The 14,185-nt window shown below is 33.4% G+C and overlaps 1 long non-coding RNA gene across 1 annotated transcript; it reads right to left on the bottom strand.

Annotated features, from left to right (window-relative positions):
- Positions 1–8,467: 8,467 nt before the first annotated feature.
- LOC148600606 (uncharacterized) lies at positions 8,468–11,364 on the bottom strand. The gene is made up of 2 exons (XR_015918209.1): positions 10,789–11,364; positions 8,468–8,702 (listed from the first exon to the last, which is right to left on the bottom strand). It is a non-coding gene; the product is annotated as an uncharacterized LOC148600606 (long non-coding RNA).
- Between the last annotated feature and the right edge of the window lie 2,821 nt (positions 11,365–14,185).

Genomic DNA, 14,185 nt, shown 5'->3' with positions numbered 1-14,185 from the left:
TTTCAAAGCTTTTAACTTCTATACTCACAGCTGCCAAAGAGAGTCTGCAGTCCTACCACAACACTTTTTACCCCGTAGTGGTATTATTTCAATGTGGATCCTGAAACATTCGAAAGATCTTTCGGAGAAAATCTGTTCAAGACCATTATCAGAATAAGATAGCATTAAAACCTATGTTTTTTTTATCACGCTAGAATATTTACAAATAGGCCTCTAAAACAGGATTATGTTGCTACAAGATTAAAATCATTATTTCAGAGGTTTTATGGTCGTCCTCATGAACTGGTGATCGCTACGGAGTATCCATCTTCACAATGAAAATTGATTTGTTCAACGTGTCATAGTTTTCCCTTCCTCTTTCGTCTACCCTGAACTTGACTTTTTATGAGCAACTCGGCGGGTGTTTCTAGAAAAGCAAAGGACACTTAGCCTACTGGTGCACCTGTTCCATGCTTCCAGTTTTTAGTGGAATCGAGTTGCTTATTTGCTTTTGTTACTTAATATGTATGATTTTAGTTGCTTTATGTTCTTTGTTGTCTATGTCTGTTTTCCATGTCCAGTCTTTGTCCCTGGATTACATTCTTTTGATTACCGCTATAACCTTGGTTCCCTTGATTACTCCCCAAAAACTGTTACTTTTATATGTTACTGTTCCACAAAATACTAGTTAGTTTTCATAAAATAACAATACAGAACTCGGTCGCACAGCATTCTTCCGAACATTTACAAAATACAATAAACAAACACAAAGTCTGTACATGCGGTTCAACGTCTTTTGTTTTCAATTACGTCAGTAGATTCAAAAGATAATCAATCTCTTTAACGAATCAAGACGATTTTGACAAACACGGCTAATTGTTTAATTAATAAAACAGCCTAGATGAAACTATTCTACCGACAGCGATGCCACTCCACTCATAATTTGACGTTGTTAAAGAAATTAGACACCTCTCTCATTTTAATTTGCGATAACTTCCTGTACGAGTTAGACAAGCGTAATGCAAAACAACGTGTGCAGCTTTTTGGGGGGACAAAGAGTGTAGGACCATATGCAAAGCATTCCGTTCAAAGGAAAAAAATGATAACAGAAAAATAAAGGCAAAAACAAAGTTAACGTTCACCCATGTAAACAGCCGCCGAGCGCAAAGTACGGTTGATAAACAAGTTCACGAACATAAATATGTGGAGAACAGAAATGAATCCTAAGAAAATGTGGTGAGCCTTACACCATTTCTTCATTTAAAGTTTTCTCTTTGGAAATGGTTCAATTGGAAATGATTCTTCTAGATTGAGAGAATTTATAGTTCAAAGTTAACAAAATCCTTTTTTATCTGAACTTTTCACAAATTTTGTTTTGTATTTCAACGGGCAAGTTTAAACACAAAAATTGTGTTCGTATATCCTTTATAAAAACTACTCATAGAAATATTATCAATTCCAAGTTTGTAGTAATTTAGAGATAAACAAAAATTTATAAAAGCACCGTAGCCGATAATGTGTAGCTTATAGATACGATTGGCGTGGAAGTCTAAAGCGGTTAAGATCACAATAATGTGTCGCAAATGCGGTTGATTTTTATCACTTTACTACATGAATAACAGTGAAAAGTTATGGCTTTATTCAAAATTAGCAAAACACATGAATCGAACTCTTTTTTACTATGATTTGCGTAGTTGTAGATGAACTATAGATGCAGTTTACTGTTTTCTAAGTCGTTTTGGTTCTGAACGTGTGTTCATACATTATATTGCAAGATAGAAACGATTTTTATATGATTCAGTTGTGATGAAAAGACTAAGGACTTCTAAATTATAGTCAAACATTACATGTCGTAACACAAGAAAACTAAAATAAAGTTTAAATGATCAAAATGAGAAATTTCAGTACCAAACAAAGACGAACATGTACATTAAATACATGTATATGCTAATTGTGTTACATGTGCCACACAATGAAGGAAAGTTCTGCAAGTCTATGACACAGTCAGAAAATTCAAAGTTCACTGAGCTATTGAAAGCATCCGTTAACCATTTATGCGCCCAAACTGATCACTTAAGTGTAAGTGTTTGTTCGAATCAGGCAAAATGGGAAAAATCAGAAACAGGCATGTCAAAACTCCTCCGATCTGACAATCAAATATCACACAAGAATGCTTTCTCTATTTGAAAATACCATTATTTCATCTAAGCATCATTGGATTTTCTCAGAAAATTTCATATGGAATCTTAGAAAAAATAGATTTTTGACAGAGTTATCTGTCCTTGAAATATTATTTTTCAGTGCATTTCAATGAAGTTGTAACTCAATGATTCGGGGGGGGGGGGGGGGGTTACGAGCACGCATTTTGTAATTCAGCACACGACTTCATCCAAAAAGACTAATTTCCTCTTAAATACAGTTAATTTTAATTTGCATTAATAACTGATATACTTGTATCGAATACCATACTTGGTACAATGACCCCATGAATAATTACCGTTAGAATTCGTTTATCTCGATGATATTAAAAGTAGTATAAAAGTAGTATAAAGTGACCAAGATTATTGTAATGTCCAGACAAAAACACACGCGTCTTATCAACTTACAGCATATATCAAACTATTGGATGTTTAACATTTACCGTTTCACTAGGAGATGATTTAGCCCAATAATTCACAATTTTCATATTTAATCGAATATAACAATATTGTTAACTAACCTCAGATCTGTTTTTAAATTGTTTATCAACCGTATTTGTGATCAGCACCGATTTGGAAGCCACAGGTTTTCCCGGCTGTTTCTAGCAAATGATATAAATCAAATAACGGCCCAATTGCAATATTAAAAGACAAACAATGAATTTGGAGAATGAGGTTTATGTTAGCCAAAGCTATGCGTGTACATGGTTTATTGAATTAATGTTACTTCTTGTAAAGCCCTACAGGGTAAATAAGCATTTGGCAGGATGACTGGCGGGCATTATCTTTATGAAATGCTTACATGTATATACCCTTTAGGGCTAGACAAGTTACATGAATTCAATTAACAGTGTACATATGCATGCATTCATTTAAATATACATGCACCTTGGTCTTTTAAGATCGCAATTTAGCCATCATTTAATTTACATCAGTTGCTAGAAAAAAAGAAATGATTGATTTTTAATTTAAGCCAAGAGTCCGACAATTTAAAAGGGAAATACGTGTTTGGTCAAAGAATTTGAAGGTTCTTTTCTTATAAACAGAAGTATATCGTCTGGTGTTTTACTAATACAATAATGTTTGAAGAGTACCTGGTTTGCATAAAGGGGACTAACAGACACACCTTCTTGTTATCGTCCTATTTCAATTTGTTCTTTACATACAATTTCCAAAAATTTTGAGAGACATAATTGTTCGAATCTCTATGCATATATATGTATTCTACTACAAGTAGATCAGTCTGATTTTAGACAAGACAGTACGTGTTAATCAGCATTCACGAAGTTACTATTAATTGATGAATGAATCAAATACATACATGTAGAAGATATTTCAGTAAATAATTTTGTTGTTGTAAGCTAATCTGAAATTTCATAGTATTGAGAGTAATCTTTGGTCCAGGTGAGCTAAAACGGGGATTAAATTTACGGACCCTCCTTAGTATTTGAAGATTTTCCAACTGTACGAGTTATCACAAAATCAAAATAGCTTGCCATGCTTTCATAGATGACGTTGGAACTTTGGTGTCGACCTAGATATCATAAATTACTTATTCCAACCAGAATATTACTAACATGTCTGCGATAAGACTTTTACAATCTAATGTAGAATTTGTAAAACAAATTTGTTCCTCTTCTCATTCCCTGTTCTCATTGGCTGAGTAAAACAAATAGCGCGCATACTGATTTTTTTTTCAAAACAGTCACAGGTATCAAACCCCCCTCCCCTTTTCCGGTATAAAGGTGGTGGGTGCCTTAATATTCTACATCTGAGCTAGACGGCTTCAATTGATTCTTTTTACCATACATTTTTAACGAATATTTAAGTTTGGAAAATGAGAAAAATAAAGAGAATCAAGATTTAACACAAACATACACGATTTAAAATAAGAAAATTAATAAATCCCGTGGTTAGAAATATCAGTTTCTCATTTTGACTAGACTGAAGCATTGACTGAATCAGAGCGCAGTGTGAGGACACTGGGCCAGATGCTCTAACAGATTAGGAAGGCGTCCCAATCTGACAACATAACTGAAAGTGCAGTTTAGTCACAAAAAATAAACAAAGTTCTGAAAATCCAACAGAAACTATAGCTCTCTGAATTAACAGTTTCTCTGCAAAACATGTTGTCGGGCATCGGTCGTTAAGTGCATAATTTAGGCGATAGCCATCTTTTCAAGTTTCCAGCAGGTAGATTATTTTCATCATGAAATAAAATCTAACTATATCTAGAGTAGCGGATCAAAATGGGATTTCAAGAGGATAACCAGAAGAAAGAAGATTCAAGCCTAGAACTGATATTTGCTCACTTTTGTCCTGAACAAAACCCCAAAACTATTACACTGGATCCGCCACTGATCACGACATGAACAATGCCGTGACTGCTGTTAATCACGGTGGCATGTCCATCAACAAGTCTGCAACCATAACTTGATTTTATTTCTCTTTTTTAAATGCATTACACAGTGTCTCTTTTTATAACTGATATCACAAGCTAGACATGCATGAAGACCCGACTTAATATTTGTTCAACCAATCATGTCTACAATAGAGTAGATATTTCAGTTTCAAACAGCTAAACATCATTTTCCTTCGTGGAGCTTCGCTCCTTCTTAAGGCTCTGCCCTGGATCCGGACCCTCAGACCCCTCGCCGTAATGGTCCCTATACTTTGTTTCTTGCCTATCTTCACCCTTGTTGAAACAGCAATGTCACATCAAATCATGAGGTAAAAGTGGGGGATACTGAAAAAAGCTGTTTTTCACTGTTTGTGCTCGAGTGTTATCTTTTTAATGATTGATTTATTTTATGCAGTATAAACATTTGTTAAATTGGCAAATCGATGTTTTGCATTTCGGGACGCAAACATTCATAAATATGTTTTTTTTTTCTACTCGGATTTTGTATCCGGATGCTAGCCCACAGAACGCTAGTCTGGAAAATGTTTTCTTTATTCAAGCAGTGCTAAGGTTGTCTGGCAAGCTATTTTCTGACTTGGTGCCATACTCAAGCAGTGCTAGAAGTTGACTGGCAAAATATTTTCTGACTTGGTGCCGATTTGGTGTTTGGAGGAACGGAGTTCCAACCTCTTTCTTTGTAGGGGTAATATTCCTTATAATTCCACTTCATTTCATAGCATGGGAGCTACATCAACCCAAAGTTGTATGAATAGTTGTCACTCCAACAGATGGTTATCAGGGGCGGATTCAGGCGGGGGCGTGACGGGGGTACATCCCGCCCCCAATTTTGCTGAGCATGGGTTGTCAGTGGTAGATGTAGGCGGTTTTAGGTTGAAAACTTAATTTTCTTGCCAATTTTACCACAAAAGAAATCTACATTTTATCCACTCTAGAAGAATATTTCAAACATTTAACCTAAAATGGCGAAACTATGCGCCCCTAATCTAAAATCCTGGATCCAAGGTTGTCACCATACTTTAAATGATTGATCGGTTATAGTTTAACGTCCTGTGGAATATATATTACATGCAAGGTTTTGAATATGAGTGCTTTTGCATCGAAACATTTAAGTAATATATATTCAATTTCTAGGAAATACTATTTGTGATTTTCTGGACGATTAATTATCGGGGAAAGTTTGAAATAACAGTAGGCAATATAACTTCGAAAGTTTCATATTTTAGACTACTGACGAAATTTCATTACATTAATTCTACAGATGTTTCAGCTCGGTTTTAAACAGAATTGCGGCATCTGAACGGACTGAAATAAAGTCTTGCTCATAAAATCATTCGATCGTGAGTTATCATAAGGTATGGGGATTAATATTTTTCTGAGACAACCGTCTAAAGCTGTAACAATGGGGTATATGTGTCATTTAATAGCACTTTACTGAAGCTTTTTTATAACTATGATTTCATTCAATATTTGCTTTCCTGCTCACAATTATTTTAATATACATTTTAGTCTCCCTCCACTTCTCTCCCTGTCGCCTTTTGCCATTTCCATCGCCCTTGCTCTGTCTTAAAGATGTGATAAGCGACTATTGTGAAGGGTTTCCCTCCTTTCCTAATTCAGAGAGGTTTTGACACTTTTTATTACTGAGACTACGTGTACCTTTTTCCTGATTGTATAGACGTCTTACAACCAACGCTCTTAGTAAGTCATCTGTACACCTTTTTAAGTAAGGAAGACATTATTTTCATCGGTTTCATTTACTAGTATACACTGTGCTATCACCTAATCAAGAGCATTTTATTTAATACATTTGTATATGCAGGGGCGTAGCTAGACTTTCTTTGAAGTAGATGCTCAAATTCGTCAAGAAGTATAAGGGGCCGCCAAAGGCCCCAAGTTGGGAGGGGGCAGGGAGCAAAGCACCGTGAAGCTTCCGCTGTTTGAGCGTTTTACACCTATAAAAGTTAGTCAAAATTTATGCTGTGAGATAATTTTGTGGAAAATGTTTTGTTTTAAATTTGTTAATACCAGCAGTGACAGTGATGATCGAGGATAAAACTAAAATGAAGAAATTTTTCTCCCCGCTGATATGTTGTATTTTGTATTGTTTTAAATTGTTGATCCCTTCAGCACACGTTTTCATACCACAGCGTATACGGTATGAAAGAGCTTGCTGTAACTACACAGACTTTTTGCACTATGATGGACTTCTTACAATTACTGTAGGCTTCTGGAACAGTGTAATGTTGCTACAAGAATGAAGTCATCACTACAGAAGTTTTATGGTTGTCATCATGAACTCGTGGATCATAACGGTGTATCAATTTGCTACATGAGCGTCGACCAATTTGTTCAGCGTGTATAATAGTTTTCCTTTGCTCTTTCGTCTACCCTGGACTTGACTTTTCATGAGCAACTCGACGAATGTTTCTAGAAAAGCAGTAACCCTACCGGTGCAACTGGTCCATGTTCCCAGCTTTTTTTAGTCCGGATTACCCATTTTACTTTTGTTGCTGTGTATGTACTAATCTGTTCTGTGTGTGTGTGTGTAGTCGTTGTCATTTGATAACATTCGTTTGATTTGCGCTAGAATCTTGGTTCTCTTGATTACTACTTGTACCTTCCAGTGGTCTCGGAAATAGTTGCATCTCAAAGCGGGTTCCATGATTTTTAAGATTTAAAAAAAAATATTTATGCAACCTATTCCTTCAACTATTTTGGAAAAGTCCGATTTACTAAAAAAAAAAATTAGAGAGAATGGTCTTTTACGTTTTTAAATCATCACTGCAATCTTCATCAATTTGGCAAATCATTATGAACAACCCATTCATGTTTGAGATTAATGAACTTTTGAATAGGTAAGTGCTGCTCGTTCTGCAATAGTACACCCGAGTCTATACGTGTTCCTTCCGTGAGACCTGGTTGTTTTCATCCGTTATTGTTTTTTTTTTTCAAGATTATATAACGACCTTGAATCTTGAACCTACGCGCCTGACATGGAATGTAACCACTGTTTTTTTTTTCTCCTGGAGCTTGAGTCGTGTAATTTTTAAGATTAAAAAGCCTATGAAATTAAGATTGTGTTTGAAGGACTAAGCAATCACGTTGTTCATGTAATGCAGTATTAATGTTATACGTGTATTTGACTTTTTTCAAAACTACCCCATCCTCTAAATGGGTAACCTTAGGGAAATAAGATATAGTAAATAACACACTGGAAGGTTTTTGGCAGTAAAAACTTTTACGTACATTGATAAGTATTTGTAAGAACCTGATAAAACTCGAAGAATCCAAAACATGGATGCCAAAAAAAAAAAAAAAAACTTAACAATTTACACATGCACTTTCAGTCAACAGTGGCGGATCCAGAGTTTAGGTAAGGGGGGGGGGTAAGATTTGTTCATTCAACTGAATTTAAACATGTAGTAAAATCAGACGGATTTTTAATCTACTGATTGTTATTTTACTTGTGTCTGATCCATTTTGTTTATTACAAATAAAATATGTTTCAATTAATTGATTCTTACAGAGAAAAAAATAGATAGTCTAGTGAGGTATAACTGGATATTCATTTTTTGACTAGGTGGGAAGCTTTCCTATGGGAAACAGCTTATTGGAGGTAAACAGTGTTACTTTGTGTAAGATTGTACTTCATTTTTTGCCCTATCTATAGAAACAAAATGTTTTTAATTGAATTTCTTTGGTTTAATTTAGCATTGTTTTTCCTCTTGTTCCTTTTAAAAGACATATTTCCCACAATCTCTCTTTAAATTTTGAAATAACTACCATAAACAGCACATGTACAATTTAGCATAGCATCATAGTTTGTATCAACAAAATGTAACTTAACATAAATGTACAACTCAACATGTACCATCAAGTGTGCATATGTATTTATTACTTCCTATAAGACATCAAAATATGTAGTATAAACAATAGATTTTGTGTACAAAATTCTTTGTCACAATAAAACAGTCATGCATGAAACACACTTCAGCTAATTTGAAACTATCAAATCAGTTCAGTCTCATATTCTTTTCTGTCTATATTTGCACAAAATAAACCACAATTAATCCAAGAAGTCTTTGTAGGAAATATGATGGAATCTGAAAAAGAAAAAAAAAAATTCTGTTATACAGAAATAGGATAATAGATATTATTTCAAACATGCAAGTGCTACATTTCAGTCTATGTAAATGTATACATGTACATATATTTGTCATTGAAATATCATGATGAGAATAATTTAACCAAACAACAGATTTGTATTTTCTTCAAAATGATATACTGAATTGTTAAATATGATTGTTTCAATACCTCTGGAAATGTTTTTTGCACTTTACTGAGCATATTTTAAGTGCTAGAGGAATAAATATAAGGCACATTTCATTTTAAAACACAAGTAGATAAAGGAATGTCATATACTTATACCACAATAAGATGTTTGAAGGAATTTTTAATTAATGTTTTAATTTTTCTGATTTTCAAAATTGCAAAATGATTGACGACAGAATATAACTAGACATTGCCCTTAATGGGACTAATACCCAACACCTATTGAATCCTGTATGATGACCCAGGATTCATATTGGACACAATTATGGAGGATAAATGAAGTATTTTTTAACACACTGTTTTGATGCCATTTCTAAAACACCCCACTCAATAATATTGTTTTTGTTGACAACACAATAACAGAACATAACTGTAAATTTACTTTAAACATAAATTCATATGACAACATGGATATCCCAATTTGGTAATCCAACATCCTGTTAAGTTTCATAACAATCCTGCAAGTTGTTGACAAGGAGTTGCAGACAATGGATGGGACTAAGCTTTACTGAAAAATGCCTTACTACAACAGCCATCATTTCCCCTTGACTCTGTTTACGAAAGGGGGTGATGTTTATGTCTGTTTTAATGTTCTCAGAGTCTTGTTTATAAAAATGTGCAGGTACTTCTATTTATGTATTAAATAACTAGGATTTGTTTTGGATCTAAATATAACCTCTCACAGTTACACACTGCAAATTAGTGAACTATTTATAGAATATTTAGATCAACACAACATACACCTAGTAAAAAGGTGGAATGAGACTGTGTACAAAATAAGAAAAATGTAGAACTAAACAAATTAGAAAGTTAGTGTGTTGAACCCCTGTTAAAATTGTATCCTAGTTGTACTCTGTGTTGCTTTTTCAGTTCAAAGAACTTAAATCATTGAAATCTCTGTAGTAGGTATACAAATACATTGTATCAAAGAAATATTATCAGTTATCAGAAAGATAATTTTAAAGGAGGATTAGCAATAGAAAACATGCTATTCATTACCCCATTATGTACTTCTGCAATGTATATAAATTGTACCACAAAAAGTAAGATTTAAAGGAACAAGTTGCTGCTCCAATTAAAATAATAACAGCTTTCAAAAAGAACAATACAATTCATGAAAGAGTGTTGGCAAATCAGAATAAATGTTTGATTCAGTCAAGTTTGTGTCAAATCATGCCAGATAGTGAAAACAAATGATGATTTTATCCTTTATCACATGTTTTCTTTCTTCAGGTTATTTGTGTCAAGCCATACAACACATACATTGTATGTGCAAGTAAATGAGGTCTACTCTGAAATTTTTTATTGGAATTACAAATACAACTGGTGGTTTTATTATACATCCACACTTTATGTACCATTTCTTGTTACATATTGGATATTAACTTTTTTCTGTTGGCTGTATATTTCATATTGTCATTAAAAGATATAGTAAACAAGTCCAATGATGGATAATCTTGAGCATCAGGAGAGTATGTCTCAATACTACAAAACTGTGTATGTAAAACAACTGTTTTACTCTCAGTTAATAGTGATTATAGATGTATAAACATGCATGCACGACAGTTATTTTATAAGTATTCATATTCTTGAAATTGAAGTGAATAACATGTACATGTACATGTATACATGTATGTGCCTACTAATTGTGGTGCTCTTTGTTGAAGCTATACTAATATCAGAATTCATATACTTTGAATAGATGGATCCCGAAAGAGGTTTCAGGAAATTCTTGATATTAGTAGTAATTTGTTACCACAAAAATCACAAAATTAAACACGTGTTCGCAATCTCTACAATCCCCTCCACCCTGCATATATTGTTCATCGATTCTTATAAATTTATACATGTACCAACCTGTTAACTGTTATTAGTGTAAATCTAAGCTCGGAAGAATTGCTTTCCTTCATGTTTGGATGTAAATCCATTTGTAAATCCTACAAAACAATATTAGAATCTAGGTCACCGCTTCGTTTTCTGTTCCGCCATTTTTCTGTGACGTAGATGACACCGGATGTTCACATATATTTTAAAAGTGGATGTTTAGCGAGCAAAACAAATATATATCTCTTACAACATTAAAATTGAGACATATATCTAGTATGTGATGCTTAAAATATATAGATTAAAGTATCATACGTTGATTCGTGCAATAAAATATAACATATAAAGCAAATATCTAGATGAAAACTTGATTTTAAGATAGGATCCAGCTTATACCCAATCTGACCGCAAACCGGATATGAGAGATATATGTTTTCGCGGGGGGAGGTGTCTTTAAATTGCGATAAATTTCTTATTTATGAATGTATTTTTGAAAATAAAATCATTCTGTAATCTACAAACACGGCGCTTTTCATTCGTATACAATACATTTGTCAAACATAATTCCTTATCCTCACAACAACATTCGAAGATAAGCTGGCCTCCATCGGAGGCCAGCTTACTGCAGTTTGCGGAAAACCGTAGATAAGCTGGCCTCGGAAGCCAGTTTACGGTACAGTTGTTCTTGTATATATATATATATATATATATATATATATATATATATATATATATATATATATATATATATATATATATATATATATTCTATTTCATCAAAACAGTTGGGTCTCTGTAACCCTGAATGAAAAATAAAACAAAAATCACGTTATAACACTAAGACCACATTTAATCCCTCACTTAACTGACCTGAAGTTGATCTGAAAAATATGAATAGATTATGAAGAAATATACCAAAGATCTTTATCCAATTGATATTCAAGTTAGATGAAGTTGTTTTTAACAGATTTATTTTGACCGCTTGGAGGAAAAAGGAAAAGGGAGTGTCTTGCGTTTAGGACTCGGCCGTACAGACCCTGAAAAGAAAAGAAAAGAAAAGAAAAGAAAAAGAGAGATATACCTAAAAACAACGCTTTAAACATTTTAAGTTTATTACCATGGACGTTTTTACTGTTTATGTAACGTTTTGAAAATTACTTTTGTCACGTGAATTACCTGTAAGTTGGTATTAATATATATGCAGTTTTTAAACCCGATACCCGACTTTTTTAACTCGATACTCGACATTTTTTACTCGATACTCGACTTTCTTGACTCGATACTCGACTTATTCAACTCGATACTCGACTCTTTTAACTCGATACCGACATTTTTAACTCGATGCTCGACTTTTATGACTCGATACTTGACTGTTTCAACTCGATATTCGACTTTTTTGACTCGATACTTTACTTTTTACAAGAAGTAACCCTCTGAAATCAGAGGAAATGTCTAAGATTAAATTGTTTTTTAATGACATGTTGTTCGTTCTTGACAATAGAAATACATGTCGTACTGAAAAGTTTGAAGATGTATTGGCTAGTCCACATTCTTTGGATAATGCTGAGTCGTTAAATGATCATGGGTACTGTTCTGTTGGAGCGGAAAATACATGTAGTACATCACAAAAGACTATGGCTTTAGATTACTCATATACAGCAACAAAGATTGATATTGAGGATTTATCATTAACAAATCAACAGTCTGTGGAAAACTTGCTATCAGTATCTGATAAAAGGGAAATTTCAATCTCTATTGAAAAATAACTCACCCAATTGAGCAAAGTTGGACATAGTATTGTCTTTGATAATAAACAAGAAACATTATTTGAGAGAAATTGGTTTAAAGAGTTAGTAGAAGAAATGAAGACAAGATGCCCAGAATTACTTGAGATACTATTATGTGCCGTAGGTAAGTGTTAGTTACAATAACGTGACTAGGTAAGTGTGACTTCAATAATATTAAAGCAAACTTTTTTCCAACTAGACCATCCCTACCAGTGTACCTATTCAATACCACAATTTTTTCCAAATAAATACCTTTATACTAGTGTATGTGAGCAACTGATTCCTGATTTAAATAATCTTAAATTGCTTTACATGTACGTGTAGGTGACGAAGTTGATGTGGACTCAAAGCTGTCAACAGTAGGGACCATTTATGGGATGATATTGAACTGCAGGAACAAAAAAGCATCTGCTGTTTAAAGAATTTATACAGCTCTAGCTATAAGATTCCATGCAGACAATAAGGTAATTTTATGAGTGTCCTACTTAAAAGGTAAATTATTACATCAAAAGATTGAACTATGTGTGTTTATATATAATATGAAATAAGCACTTGCTTGGAGGACTCAGTTTTTATGAGTGAAGGGTTCAACTCCCTTCAGGTGCAATTTTTGTCTCACCCACGACAAAATACTGAAGGCGAGACTCATGTTTTGCTTTTCCAGTGGTTGCGGCGTCCACACACTTAACATAAAGTTTCCTGATAAGTTCATTTAAACATGAACCCCATATCCCAAGTCAATGATATTTGGTGTTTAGATTCATTGCCATCATTGCATCACAAATTTATGCCAATTTCACATATATACCCCCGCAGTGATGGTCAATGTTAAAGCTAGATGTTAAGTTTTCTGATAAGTTTATTTCAACATGAACCCCTTATGCTAGGTCAGTGAACTTTGGTGTACAGGTTATACAAAGGATGAAAGCAACACAAAATATTATATTTAGCAAATAAACCATTATATTGACAATATCGAACAGGCCAGGCTGATCTGTGATAACAGTATATATTAAATATTATTCATTCATTATATGTTATATGCTTTATTTGAACATGTTGAAAACTCTTGTTTACACTTGTATATCAGAACTTTGAAAACTTAGATGAATCTTTAAAATTTTTCGAGTTGTAGACGCAAGAAAACTTGTCTATTATGGAGAACTTAAAAAGAATAGGTCTTGATACTGTTATTTGATATCAATGTGTTTTTGTTATACATATTTAGCTATGATTCTGATTGAGGCTCATGGTGATATTATAGTACTTGTGTGTAATCTCTTATTGCCTACTCCATTACTTCGATCATTGTACTGTACTTAATTTTTATGCTCTTTATGGGCCCTGTAATTTGGAAAAAATATTCTATTTTATTTTTTAGTATATAAAACCAATAATCCTCAAATGGCTTTTGATTCAAAGTTTTATGTATATACATGTGTGTAGTATAACATTTTTATCCAATTACTTTTTATCACTTAATTTTATCATTACTTGCCATTTAAACTGTACCTTTTGAAGCGACTGCAGAGAACTCACATCACACTTTCAGATGAATCTAAGCGTAACATCTTGGACCAGTTTGCTGAGCATTCCTCTAATAACATTGTCAAAATGATTTCTGCTGGAAAACATGGCAAATT

The sequence above is a fragment of the Perna viridis genome, chromosome 13 (assembly GCF_037379345.1).
Source record: "Perna viridis isolate PV_CMFRI_1.1 ecotype Kerala chromosome 13, ASM3737934v1, whole genome shotgun sequence".
In the NCBI taxonomy this organism is placed as follows: Eukaryota; Metazoa; Mollusca; class Bivalvia; order Mytilida; family Mytilidae; genus Perna; species Perna viridis.
Note: the sequence above shows the minus strand (reverse complement) of the source record. Positions and strands in the feature narration are given on the sequence as shown.